Source organism: Scyliorhinus torazame, chromosome 25 (assembly GCF_047496885.1).
Source record: "Scyliorhinus torazame isolate Kashiwa2021f chromosome 25, sScyTor2.1, whole genome shotgun sequence".
Taxonomy (NCBI): domain Eukaryota; kingdom Metazoa; phylum Chordata; class Chondrichthyes; order Carcharhiniformes; family Scyliorhinidae; genus Scyliorhinus; species Scyliorhinus torazame.
Window position 1 is genome coordinate 43,766,351 of NC_092731.1, and position 13,912 is coordinate 43,780,262.

The 13,912-nt window shown below is 46.2% G+C and overlaps 1 non-coding gene across 1 annotated transcript; it reads right to left on the minus strand.

Moving 5' to 3' along the window:
• Positions 1-2,231: 2,231 nt before the first annotated feature.
• trnad-guc (transfer RNA aspartic acid (anticodon GUC)) lies at positions 2,232-2,303 on the minus strand. The gene has a single exon. It is a non-coding gene; the product is annotated as a tRNA-Asp (tRNA).
• Between the last annotated feature and the right edge of the window lie 11,609 nt (positions 2,304-13,912).

Consider the following 13,912-nt stretch of genomic DNA (forward strand, 5'->3'; position numbering starts at 1 on the left):
TTATACATCAGACTTTTGTGCAAATGAGGAGATGTGTATTTTTGCTTTTCCCAGAAAACACATTGAATTAAACTGTCTTGTTCACCATCACGATACAGTATGAAGAGAGATGGGATCGGCAGGCTCCAAAATCACGAATCACGTCGACGCTGGTTACATTCGTGTCAGAAGTGTGTCGGCCCAGGGCACAGTGTCTGAGGGACTGGGTCTGCGTGGGGCAATTATGATATTCAGTACACTGTCAATGAGATTTTGTTCCCCTTTACTTCGTAATAATAGACAGAGTAGTGAAGCAAAGAAGACATGAAAGACAAATTCAGGAACCACGGTTCAGAAGGGTCCACTATGCGTCACTTTACAAGACATTTCTTGGAATGAGGCTGATGCGTGTTGGGAGATGATCCGGTTCATCAAATTTATACATTTTGTGTCCAGTTTTTGCATTTTCATCGCGGTTCGAAGGCCGTTGTTTAATATCGCGGGGTGCAGGTCATCTGTATCGGCGAATCTGTTCCTAACCATGAGCTGCGAGTCACTGTCCGTTCCTGCTTGATTGTCTTATTATTCATGAGTTGGTTGAGTTGACCGTTGGAGAAATCTCTTTGAATTGTATCGTTTTTGCGAGTGCATATCGTGTGCGACAAATGGCGCATGTTGAAGGCAGCGTTTTTCTTTTACGGGGCAAATATGGGAAATGAAGAAGGTAATGTGTCTGTTTCGCTGACCCACGCATTGCACAGAAATATTGGTGCGGGCGGTTTTGATGAGCGGTCTCAATTCCGCCCTATTGATTGCATCTCTGGGGCGGTGTGCCTTGGCGGATTCGACAGCCGATGTACCAATTCTAAAAAATCAATCCCAATTTTTTTCTGGTAAGGTACAAACTCTCCCCGTCGGGGAATTGAACCCCTGTCTCCCGCGTGACAGGCGGGGATACTAACTACTATACTAACGAGGAACTTCGGTTCGGCGAGACACGCTTGGCCAACTGAGGGTTTCTGCGCCTCTGAAATCACTCCATTTACTGAAGATGCTCGATTTGTCTGTGAAATCAGTAAAATCGCGGCAACTCAATACCATGTGGAAAGGAAGATCGTACCATGTTAATTTTGGAAGACTGGATGGAGGATCACCCAAACACTTCCGCGTGTATTGATCTGTAAATATTGAGGCGGTTGTTCACTTCAGACCCTGACATCTGCAGGCGGGCTAATGGCAGCAATATTCACGCGATCAGTTCCAGTGGCATGAGATTCCGCAAAAATTAGATCGGAAATAATGTTTGGCTCCATGTAAAGTAAAAACAATTTCAATTAACCAGTTGCCTAAACAGGGCCACTACTTATATAGTCAGCAAGCAACATTATACATCAGACTTTTGTGCAAATCAGGAGATGTGTATTTTTGCTTTTCCCAGAAAAAACATTGAATTAAACTGTCTTGTTCACCATCACGACACAGTATGAAGAGAGATGGGATCGGCAGGTTCCAAAATCACGAATCACGTCGACGTTGGTTACATTCGTGTCAGAAATGTGTCGGCCCAGGGCGCAGTGTCTGAGGGACTGGGTCTGCGTGGGGCAATTATGATATTCAGTACACTGTCAATGAGATTTTGTTCCCCTTTACTTCGTAATAATAGACAGAGTAGTGAAGCAAAGAAGACATGAAAGACAAATTCAGGAACCACGGTTCAGAAGGGTCCACTATGCGTCACTTTACAAGACATTTCTTGGAATGAGGCTGATGCGTGTTGGGAGATGATCCGGTTCATCAGATTTATACATTTTCTGTCCAGTTTTTGCATTTTCATCGCGGTTCGAAGGCCGTTGTTTAATATCGCGGGGTGCAGGTCATTTGTATCGGTGAATCTGTTCCTAACCAGTAGCTGCGAGTCACTGTCCGATCCTGCCTGAGTTGGTTGAGTTGACCGTTGGAGAAATCTCTTTGAATTGTATCGTTTTTGCGAGTGCATATCGTGTGCGACAAATGGCGCACGTTGAAGGCAGCGTTTTTCTTTTACAGGGGCAAATGTGGGAAATGAAGAAGGTATGTGTCCGGTTCGCTGACCCACGCATTGCACAGAAATATTGGTGCGGGCGGTTTTGATGAGCGGTCTCAATTCCGCACTGTTGATTGCATCTCTGGGGCGGTGTGCCTTGGCGGATTCGACAGCCGATGTACCAATTGTAAAAAATCATTCCCAATTTTTTTCTGGTCAGGTACAAACTCTCCCCGTCGGGGAATTGAACCCCGGTCTCCCGCGTGACAGGCGGGGATACTAACCACTATACTAACGAGGAACTTCGATTTGGCGAGCCACGCTTGGCCAACTGAGGGTTTCTGCGCCTCTGAAATCACTCCATTTACTGAAGATGCTCGATTTGTCTGTGAAATCAGTAAAATCGCGGCAACTCAATACCATGTGGAAAGGAAGATCGTCCCATGTTAATTTTGGAAGACTGGATGCAGGATCACCCAAACACTTCCACGTGTATTGAGCTGTAAATATTGAGGCGGTTGTTCACTTCAGACCCTGACATCTGCAGGTGGGCTAATGGCAGCAATATTCACGCGATCAGTTCCAGTGGCATGAGATTCCGCAAAAATTAGATCGGAAATTATGTTTGGCTCCATGTAAAGTAAAAACGATTTCAATTAACCAGTTGCCGAAACAGGGCCACTGCTTATATAGTCAGCAAGCAACATTATACATCAGACTTCAGTGCAAATCAGGAGATGTGTATTTTTGCTTTTCCCAGAAAACACATTGAATTAAACTGTCTTGTTCACCATCAAGACACAGTATGAAGAGAGATGGGATCGGCAGGTTCCAAAATCACGAATCACATCGACGATGGTTACATTCGTGTCAGAAGTGTGTCGGCCCAGGGCACAGTGTCTGAGGGACTGGGTCTGCGTGGGGCAATTATGATATTCAGTACACTGTCAATGAGATTTCGTTCCCCTTTACTTCGTAATAATAGGCAGAGTAGTGAAGCAAAGAAGACATGAAAGACAAATTCAGGAACCACGGTTCAGAAGGGTCCACTATGCGTCACTTTACAAGACATTTCTTGGAATGAGGCTGATGCGTGTTGAGAGATGATCCGGTTCATCAAATTTATACATTTTGTGTCCAGTTTTTGCATTTTCATCGCGGTTCGAAGGCCGTTGTTTAATATCGCGGGGTGCAGGTCATCTGTATCGGCGAATCTGTTCCTAACCAGTAGCTGCGAGTCACTGTCCGATCCTGCCTGAGTTGGTTGAGTTGACCGTTGGAGAAATCTCTTTGAATTGTATCGTTTTTGCGAGTGCATATCGTGTGCGACAAATGGCGCATGTTGAAGGCAGCGTTTTTCTTTTACAGGGGCAAATATGGGAAATGAAGAAGGTAATGTGTCCGTTTCGCTGACCCACGCATTGCACAGAAATATTGGTGTGGGCGGTTTTGATGAGCAGTCTCAATTCCGCACTGTTGATTGCATCTCTGGGGCGTTGTGCCTTGGCGGATTTGACAGCCGATGTACCAATTCTAAAAAACGATTCCCAATTTTTTTCTGGTAAAGTACAAACTCTCCCCGTCGGGGAATTGAACCCCGGTCTCCCACGTGACAGGCTGGGATACTAACGACTATACTAACGGGGAACTTCGATTTTGTGAGCCACGCTTGGCCAACTGAGGGTTTCTGCGCCTCTGAAATCACTCCATTCACTGAAGATGCTCGATTTGTCTGTGAAATCAGTAAAATCGCGGCAACTCAATACCATGTGGAAAGGAAGATCGTCCCATGTTAATTTTGGAAGACTGGATGCAGGATCACCCAAACACTTCCACGTGTATTGAGCTGTAAATATTGAGGCTGTTGTTCACTTCAGACCCTGACATCTGCAGGCGGGCTAATGGCAGCAATATTGACGCGATCAGTTCCAGTGGCATGAGATTCCGCAAAAATTATATCGGAAATTATGTTTGGCTCCATGTAAAGTAAAAACAATTTCAAATAACCAGTTGCCTAAACAGGGCTACTACTTATATAGTCAGCTAGCAACATTATACATCAGACTTTTGTACAAATCAGGAGATGTGTATTTTTGCTTTTCCCAGAAAACACATTGAATTAAACTGTCTTGTTCACCACCACGACACAGTATGAAGAGAGATGGGATCGGCAGGGTCCAAAATCACGAATCACGTCGACGCTGGTTACATTTGTGTCAGAAGTGTGTCGGCCCAGGGCACAGTGTCTGAGGGACTGGGTCTGCGTGGGGCAATTATGATATTCAGTACACTGTCAATGAGATTTCGTCGCCCTTTACTTCGTAATAATAGTCAGAGTAGTGAAGCAAAGAAAACATGAAAGACAAATTCAGGAACCACGGTTCAGAAGGGTCCACTATGCGTCACTTTACAAGACATTTCTTGGAATGAGGCTGATGCGTGTTGAGAGATGATCCGGTTCATCAAATTTAGACATTTTGCGTACAGTTTTTGCATTTTCATCGCGGTTCGAAGGCCGTTGTTTAATATCGCGGGGTGCAGGTCATCTGTATCGGCGAATCTGTTCCTAACCAGGAGCTGCGAGTCACTGTCCGATCCTGCTTGATTGTCTTATTATTCACGAGTTGGTTGAGTTGACCGTTGGAGAAATCTCTTTGAATTGTATCGTTTTTGCGAGTGCATATCGTGTGCGACAAATGGCGCATGTTGAAGGCAGCGTTTTTCTTTTACAGGGGCAAATATGGGAAATGAAGAAGGTAATGTGTCTGTTTCGCTAACGCACGCATTGCACAGAAATATTGGTGCGGGCGGTTTTGATGAGCGGTCTCAATTCCGCCCTGTTGATTGCATCTCTGGGACGGTGTGCCTTGGCGGATTCGACAGCCGATGTACCAATTCTAAAAAATCATTCCCAATTTTTTTCTGGTAAGGTACAGACTCTCCCCGTCAGGGAATTGAACCCCAGTCTCCCGCGTGACGGGAGGGGATACTAACCACTATACTAACAAGGAACTTCGGTTTAATGCGACACGCTTGGCCAACTGAGGGTTTCTGCGCCTCTGATATCACTCCATTTACTGAAGATGCTCGATTTGTCTGTGAAATCAGTAAAATCGCGGCAACTCAATACCATGTGGAAAGGAAGATCGTCCCATGTTAATTTTGGAAGACTGGATGCAGGATCACCCAAACACTTCCACGTGTATTGAGCTGTAAATATTGAGGCAGTTCTTCACTTCAGACCCTGACATCTGCAGGCGGGCTAATGCCAGCAATATTCACGCGATCAGTTCCAGTGGCATGAGATTCCGCAAAAATTAGATCGGAAATTATGTTTGGCTCCATGTAAAGTAAAAACGATTTCAATTAACCAGTTGCCTAAACATTGCCACTACTTATATAGTCAACAAGCAACATTATACATCAGACTTTTGTGCAAATCAGGAGATGTGTATTTTTGCTTTTCCCAGAAAACACATTGAATTAAACTGTCTTGTTCACCATCACGACACAGTATGAAGAGAGATGGGATCGGCAGGTTCCAAAATCACGAATCACGTTGACGCTGGTTACATTCGTTTCATAAGTGTGTCGGCCAAGCGCACAGTGTCTGAGGGACTGGGTCTGCGTGGGGCAATTATGATATTCAGTACACTGTCAATGAGATTTCGTTCCCCTTTACTTCGTAATAATAGACAGAGTAGTGAAGCAAAGAAGACATGAAAGACAAATTCAGGAACCACGGTTCAGAAGGGTCCACTATGCGTCACTTTACAAGACATTGCTTGGAATGAGGCTGATGCGTGTTGGGAGATGATCCGGTTCATCAAATTTATACATTTTGTGTCCAGTTTTTGCATTTTCATCGCGGTTCGAAGGCCGTTGTTTAATATCGCGGGGTGCAGGTCATCTGTATCGGCGAATCTGTTCCCAACCAGTAGCTGCGAGTCACTGTCCGATCCTGCTTGATTGTCTTATTATTCACGAGTTGGTTGAGTTGACCGTTGGAGAAATCTCTTTGAATTGTATCGTTTTTGCGAGTGCATATCGTGTGCGACAAATGGCGCATGTTGAAGGCAGCGTTTTTCTTTTACAGGGGCAAATATGGGAAATGAAGAAGGTAATGTGTCCGTTTCGCTGACCCACGCATTGCACAGAAATATTGGTGTGTGCGGTTTTGATGAGCAGTCTCAATTCCGCACTGTTGATTGCATCTCTGGGGCGGTGTGCCTTGGCGGATTCGACAGCCGATGTACCAATTCTAAAAAACGATTGCCAATTTTTTTCTGGTAAGCTACAAACTCTCGCCGTCGGGGAATTGAACCCCGGTCTCCCACGTGACAGACGGGGTTACTAACCACTATACTAACGGGGAAGTTCAATTTGGCACGCCACGCTTGGCCAACTGAGGGTTTCTGCGCCTCTGAAATCACTCCATTTACTGAAGATGCTCGATTTGTCTGTGAAATCAGTAAAATCGCGGCAACTCAATACCATGTGGAAAGGAAGATCGTCCCATGTTAATTTTGGAAGACTGGATGCAGGATCACCCAAACACTTCCACGTGTATTGAGCTGTAAATATTGAGGCTGTTGTTCACTTCAGACCCTGACATCTGCAGGTGGGCTAATGCCAGCAATATTCACGTGATCAGTTGCAGTGGCACGAGATTCCGCAAAAATTAGATCGGAAATTATGTTTGGCTCCATGTAAAGTAAAAACAACTTCAATTAACCAGTTGCCTAAACAGGGCCACTACTTATATAGTCAGCAAGCAACATTATACATCAGACTTTTGTGCAAATCAGGAGATGTGTATTTTTGCTTTTCCCAGAAAACACATTGAATTAAACTGTCTTGTTCACCATCACGACACAGTATGAAGAGAGATGGGATCGGCAGGTTCCAAAATCACGAATCACGTCGACGCTGGTTACATTCGTGTCAGAAGTGTGTCGGCCAAGGGCACAGTGTCTGAGGGACTGGGTCTGCGTGGGGCAATTATGATATTCAGTACACTGTCAATGAGATTTCGTTCCCCTTTACTTCGTAATAATAGACAGAGTAGTGAAGCAAAGAAGACATGAAAGACAAATTCAGGAACCACGGTTCAGAAGGGTCCACTATGCGTCACTTTACAAGACATTTCTTGGAATGAGGCTGATGCGTGTTGAGAGATGATCCGGTTCATCAAATTTAGACATTTTGCGTACAGTTTTTGCATTTTCATCGCGGTTCGAAGGCCGTTGTTTAATATCGCGGGGTGCAGGTCATCTGTATCGGCGAATCTGTTCCTAACCAGTAGCTGCGAGTCACTGTCCGATCCTGCTTGATTGTCTTATTATTCACGAGTTGGTTGAGTTGACCGTTGGAGAAATCTCTTTGAATTGTATCGTTTTTGCGAGTGCATATCGTGTGCGACAAATGGCGCATGTTGAAGGCAGCGTTTTTCTTTTACAGGGGCAAATATGGGAAATGAAGAAGGTAATGTGTCCGTTTCGCTGACCCACGCATTGCACAGAAATATTGGTGCGGGCGGTTTTGATGAGCGGTCTCAATTCAGCACTGTTGACTGCATCTCTGGGGCGGTGTGTCTTGGCGGATTCGACAGCCGATGTACCAATTCTAAAAATTCGTTCACAATTTTTTTCTGGTAAGGTACAAGCTCTGCCCATCGGGGAATTGAACCCCGGTCTCCCGCGGGACAGGCGGGGATACTAACCACTATACTAACGAGGAACTTCAGTTTGGCGAGACACGCTTGGCCAACTGAGGGTTTCTGCGCCTCTGAAATCACTCCATTTACTGAAGATGCTCGATTTGTCTGTGAAATCAGTAAAATCGCGGCAACTCAATACCATGTGGAAAGGAAGATCGTCCCATGTTAATTTTGGAAGACTGGATGCAGGATCACCCAAACACTTCCGCGTGTATTGAGCTGTAAATATTGAGGCGGTTCTTCACTTCAGACCCTCACATCTGCAGGCGGGCTAATGGCAGCAATATTCACGCGATCAGTTCCAGTGGCATGAGATTCCGCAAAAATTAGATCGGAAATTATGTTTGGCTCCATGTAAAGTAAGAACGATTTCAATTAACCAGTTCCCTAAACAGGGCCACTACTTATATAGTCAGCAAGCAACATTATACATCAGACTTTTGTGCAAATCAGGAGATGTGTCTTTTTGCTTTTCCCAGAAAACACATTGAATTAAACTGTCTTGTTCACCAGCAAGACACAGTATGAAGAGAGATGGGATCGGCAGGTTCCAAAATCACGAATCACGTCGACGCTGGTTACATTCGTGTCAGAAGTGTGTCGGCCCAGGGCACAGTGTCTGAGGGACTGGGTCTGCGTGGGGCAATTATGATATTCAGTACACTGTCAATGAGATTTCGTTCCCCTTTACTTCGTAATAATAGACAGAGTAGTGAAGCAAAGAAGACATGAAAGACAAATCCAGGAACCACGGTTCAGAAGGGTCCACTATGCGTCACTTTACAAGACATTTCTTGGAATGAGGCTGATGCGTGTTGAGAGATGATCCGGTTCATCAAATTTATACATTTTGTGTCCAGTTTTTGCATTTTCATCGTAGTTCGAAGGCCGTTGTTTAATATCGCGGGGTGCAGGTCATCTGTATCGGCGAATCTGTTCCTAACCAGTAGCTGCGAGTCACTGTCCGATCCTGCTTGATTGTCTTATTATTCACGAGTTGGTTGAGTTGACCGTTGGAGAAATCTCTTTGAATTGTATCGTTTTTGCGAGTGCATATCGTGTGCGAAAAATGGCGCATGTTGTAGGCAGCGTTTTTCTTTTAAGGGGCAAATGTGGGAAATGAAGAAGGTATGTGTCCGTTTCGCTGACCCACGCATTGCACAGAAATATTGGTGTGGCCGGTTTTGATGAGCGGTCTCAATTCCGCACTGTTGATTGCATCTCTGGGGCGGTGTGTCTTGGCGGATTCGACAGCCGATGTACCTATTCTAAAAAATCATTCCCAATATTTTTCTGGTAAGGTACAAACTCTCCCTGTCGGGGAATTGAACCCCGGTCTCCCGCGCGACAGGTGGGGATACTAACCACTATACTAACGAGGAACTTCGGTTTGGCGAGACACGCTTGGCCAACTGAGGGTTTCTGCGCCTCTGAAATCACTCCATTTACTGAAGATGCTCGATTTGTCTGTGAAATCAGTAAAATCGCGGCAACTCAATACCATGTGGAAAGGAAGATCGTCCCATGTTAATTTTGGAAGACTGAATGCAAGATCACCCAAACACTTCCGCGTGTATTGAGCTGTAAATATTGAGGCGGTTGTTCACTTCAGACCCTGACATCTGCAGGCGGGCTAATGGCAGCAATATTCACGCGATCAGTTCCACTGGCATGTGATTCCGCAAAAATTATATCAGAAATTATGTTTGGCTCCATGTAAAGTAAAAACAATTTAAATTAACCAGTTGCCTAAACAGGGCCACTACTTATATAGTCAGCAAGCAACATTAGACTTTAGTGCAAATCAGGAGATGCGTATTTTTGCTTTTCCCAGAAAACACATTGAATTAAACTGTCTTGTTCACCACCACGACACAGTATGAAGAGAGATGGGATCGGCAGGCTCCAATATCACGAATCACGTCGACGCTGGTTACATTCGTGTCAGAAGTGTGTCGGCCCAGGGCACAGTGTCTGAGGGGCTGGGTCTGCGTGGGGCAATTATGATATTCAGTACACTGTCAATGAGATTTCGTTCCCCTTTACTTCGTAATAATAGACAGAGCAGTGAAGCAAAGAAGACATGAAAGACAAATTCAGGAACCACGGTTCAGAAGGGTCCACTATGCGTCACTTTACAAGACATTTCTTGGAATGAGGCTGATGCGTGTTGAGAGATGATCCGGTTCATCAGATTTATACATTTTTTGTCCAGTTTCTGCATTTTCATCGCGGTTCGAAGGCCGCTGTTTTATATCGCGGGGTGCAGGTCATCTGTATCGGCGAATCTGTTCCTAACCAGTAGCTGCGAATCACTGTCCGATCCTGCCTGAGTTGGTTGAGTTGACCGTTGTTGAAATCTCTTTGAATTGTATCGTTTTTGCGTGTGCATATCGTGTGTGACAAATGGCGCATGTTGAAGTCAGCGTTTTTCTTTTACAGGGGCAAATGTGGGAAATGAAGAAGGTATGTGTCCGGTTCGCTGACCCACGCATTGCACAGAAATATTGGTGCGGGCGGTTTTGATGAGCAGTCTCAATTCCGCCCTGTTGATTGCATCTCTGGGGCGGTGTGCCTTGGCGGATTCGACAGCCGATGTTCCAATTCTAAAAAATAATTCGCAATTTTTTTCTGGGAAGGTACAAACTCTCCCAGTCGGGAATTTGAACCCCGGTCTCCCACGTGACAGGCAGGGATACTAACCACTATACTAACGAGTAAATGCTATTTTGTGAGCCCCGCTTGGCCAACTGAGGGTTTCTGTGCCTCTGAAATCACTCCATTTACAGAAGATGCTCGATTTGTCTGTGAAATCAGTACAATCGCGGCAACTCAATACCATGTGGAAATGAAGACCGTCCCATGTTAACTTTGGAAGACTGGATGCAGGATCACCCAATCTCTTCCACGTGTATTAAGCTGTAAATATTGAGGCGGTTGTTCACTTCAGACCCTGAAATCTGCAGGCGGGCTCATGGCAGAAATATTCACGCGATTAGTTCCAGTGGCATGAGATTCCGCAGAAATTAGATCGGAAATTATATTTGGCTCCATGTAAAGTAAAAACGATTTCAATTAACCCGTTGCCTAAACAGGGCCACTACTTATATAGTCAGCAAGCAACATTATACATCAGACTTTTGTGCAAATCAGGAGATGCGTATTTTTGCTTTTCCCAGCAAACACATTGAATTAAACTGTCTTGTTCACCATCAGGACACAGTATGAAGAGAGGTGGGATCGGCAGGTTCCAAAATCACGAATCACGTCGACGCTGGTTACATTCGTGTCAGAAGTGTGTCGGCCCAGGGCACAGTGTCTGCGGGACTGGGTCTGCGTGGGGCAATTATGATATTCAGTACACTGTCAATGAGCTTTCTTTCCCCTTTTGCTACCCTCTTGCTATTTATGTACGTGTAAAAAGCCTTGGGATTTTCCTTCACCCTACTTTCCAATGACGTATCATGACCCCTTCTAGCCCTCCTGACTCCTTGCTTAAGTTCCTTCCTACTTTCCTTATATTCCACACAGGCTTCATCTGTTCCCAGCCTTTTAGCCCTGACAAATGCCTCCTTTTTCTTTTTGACGAGGCCTACAATATCTCTCGTTAACCAACATTCCCGAAAATTGCCGTATATATCCTTCATCCTCACAGGAACATGCCGGTCCTGAATTCCTTTCAACTGACACTTGAAAGCCTCCCACATGTCAGATGTTGATTTGCCCTCAAACATCTGCCCCCAATCTAGGTTCTTCAGTTCCCGCCTAATATTGTTATAATTAGCCTTCCTCCTATTTAGCACATTCATCCTAGGACCACTCTTATCCTTGTCCACCAGTACTTTAAAACTTACTGAATTGTGGTCACTGTTACCGAAATGCTCCCCTACTGAAACATCTACCACCTGGCCGGGCTCATTCCCCAATACCAGGTCCAGTACCGTCCCTTCCCTAGTTGGACTGTCTACATATTGTTTTAAGAAGTCTTCCTGGATGCTCCTTACAAACTCCGCCCCGTCTAGGCCCCTGGCACTAAGTGAGTCCCAGTCAATATTGGTGAAGTTGAAGTCTCCCATCACCACACCCCTGTTGTTTTTACTCTTTTCCAAAATCTGTCTACCTATCTGCTCCTCTATCTCCCGCTGGCTGTTGGGATGCCTGTAGGAACCCCCCCAACATTGTAACTGCACCCTTCTTATTCCTGATCTCTACCCATATAGCCTCACTGCCCTCTGAGGTGTCCTCCCGCAGTACAGCTGTGATATTCTCCCTAACCAGTAGCACAACTCCGCCTCCCCTTTTACATCCCCCTCTATCCCGCCTGAAACATCTAAATCCTGGAACGTTTAGCTGCCACACATACACAGTCACAGACTTTTTCAGAGACAAACGATCTCTCCCTCAGGCACGCGCTTAGCATAAACTATTTCCAAAACACATTCTCTTTTTCTGTCTCCCTCTCACACATATGCACATATTCTCTGATACAATCGCACTCCCTCTAGCTCTCTGCCTCAGAAACACAGACACAAATTGCTTCTGAGTTTGCCTATCTCTCTGTGTCTCTCTTTCACACACACACACACACAGACAGACAAGGACCGTTCTGTCACACGCTCTCTCTCTCTCAAACGCACACACACAAACTCTTTCTGGCTCTCTCTCGCTGTCCTTATCTCTCTCTCTACCTCGCTATATCTCTTTCAATCTCTCTCTCACATACACACTGTCACAGACTCTTGTCATGATATTCAAACACACACATCATGATGGACACACCAACAGGCAAATCAGAGCACACAACACCACAACCAATCACAGACAAGAACACCAACCACATAAAAAGCACGAGCACGACACCTGGTGGGCAGTAGGTCTGGGGATAAAGAAACAGAGAAGAGCTGTTACAACATCACAAGCAGGGAACCCCCACGTGCAGAGTGCAAAGACAAAACTGTACATAGTAAGTTTGAATAAAATAGCGTTGTACCATATACAACCGTGTTGGCTCATCTGTGTGTCAGAACACCCAACACCACATGGTACAGGAGTGGATCGATACCTGCCTACTAACCTGCCATTCTGGACATGGACCGCACCGACAAACCGCAGCCGTTGCAAGTCGCGGGGAACCTAGGTACCAATTGGAAGCTCTTCAGGCAGCGATTTGACCTGTACATCCGTGCCACCGAAAAACAGAGTGCCTCGGATGACACGAAGATTGCAATGCTCCTCTTCTACGCAGGTCAGCACGCCACCGACGTCTTCAACTCACTGGTGTTCGAAGAAGGCGAAAACCAATCCAAATATGACACGGTCATCCTCAAACTGGACCAGCACTTTCAAGTTGAAGTAAATGAAAGTTTTGAAAGATACCTCTTTCAGCAACGCCTGCAAGGTAAGGAGGAGCTTTTTCAACCCTTCTTGACGCACCTCCGGATTCTAGCGCAGTCCTGCGGTTACGGCACCACCACAGAGTCCATGATCAGGGACCAGATTGTTTTTGGCGTTGCCTCTAGTGGCCTACGCCAGCAGCTTCTTAAAATGAAAAGCCTCACCTTAGCGTCTGCTGTGGAAGCCTGTGTCCTCCACGAAAATGCTACCTGCCGTTTTGCCCGATTTCAGGCGTCCGAGTTGGCACGGAGGGGGTCCCCAGCCGTCGAATCGGCAAGCCAGGCCGCCCACGACGTCGAACGCATCCAGGCCGTCGATTACTTCCCGACCCACGGCCCGGACGACAGCGGCCGCTTCCCGCGCTTTTCGCGGTCTCCCGCGCAGGTGCGCGCCAAAAATAACGGCCACCACGAGGGACGCACTGCGCAGGCGCGCCCACCGCAAGATCGCACTGCGCATGCGCAGTGGCGCAACGAACGCCGTGACGTCATGACGTGCGGCAATTGTGGAGCTCTACATTTAAAAGGTCCTGCAAAAAACCGACAGTGCCTCAGATGTGGCAAGATGGGCCACTACGCAGCCCACTGTCGTTCGGCTCAACCCATGGATCCGGCGCATCCTCGACAATCTCGCAGACAAGTCAGGACCGTCCAGCCCACGCATCAAGACTTCCAGTTAAGTGATGCAGATGACCAGGATGCCTTCCGCGTTTCCGTCATCGATGTCAACAAGGTCAATGCCATCAATCCAGCCGATGAGTGGTGTGCCACCCTGACGGTCAACCCGAACTCGTCGCA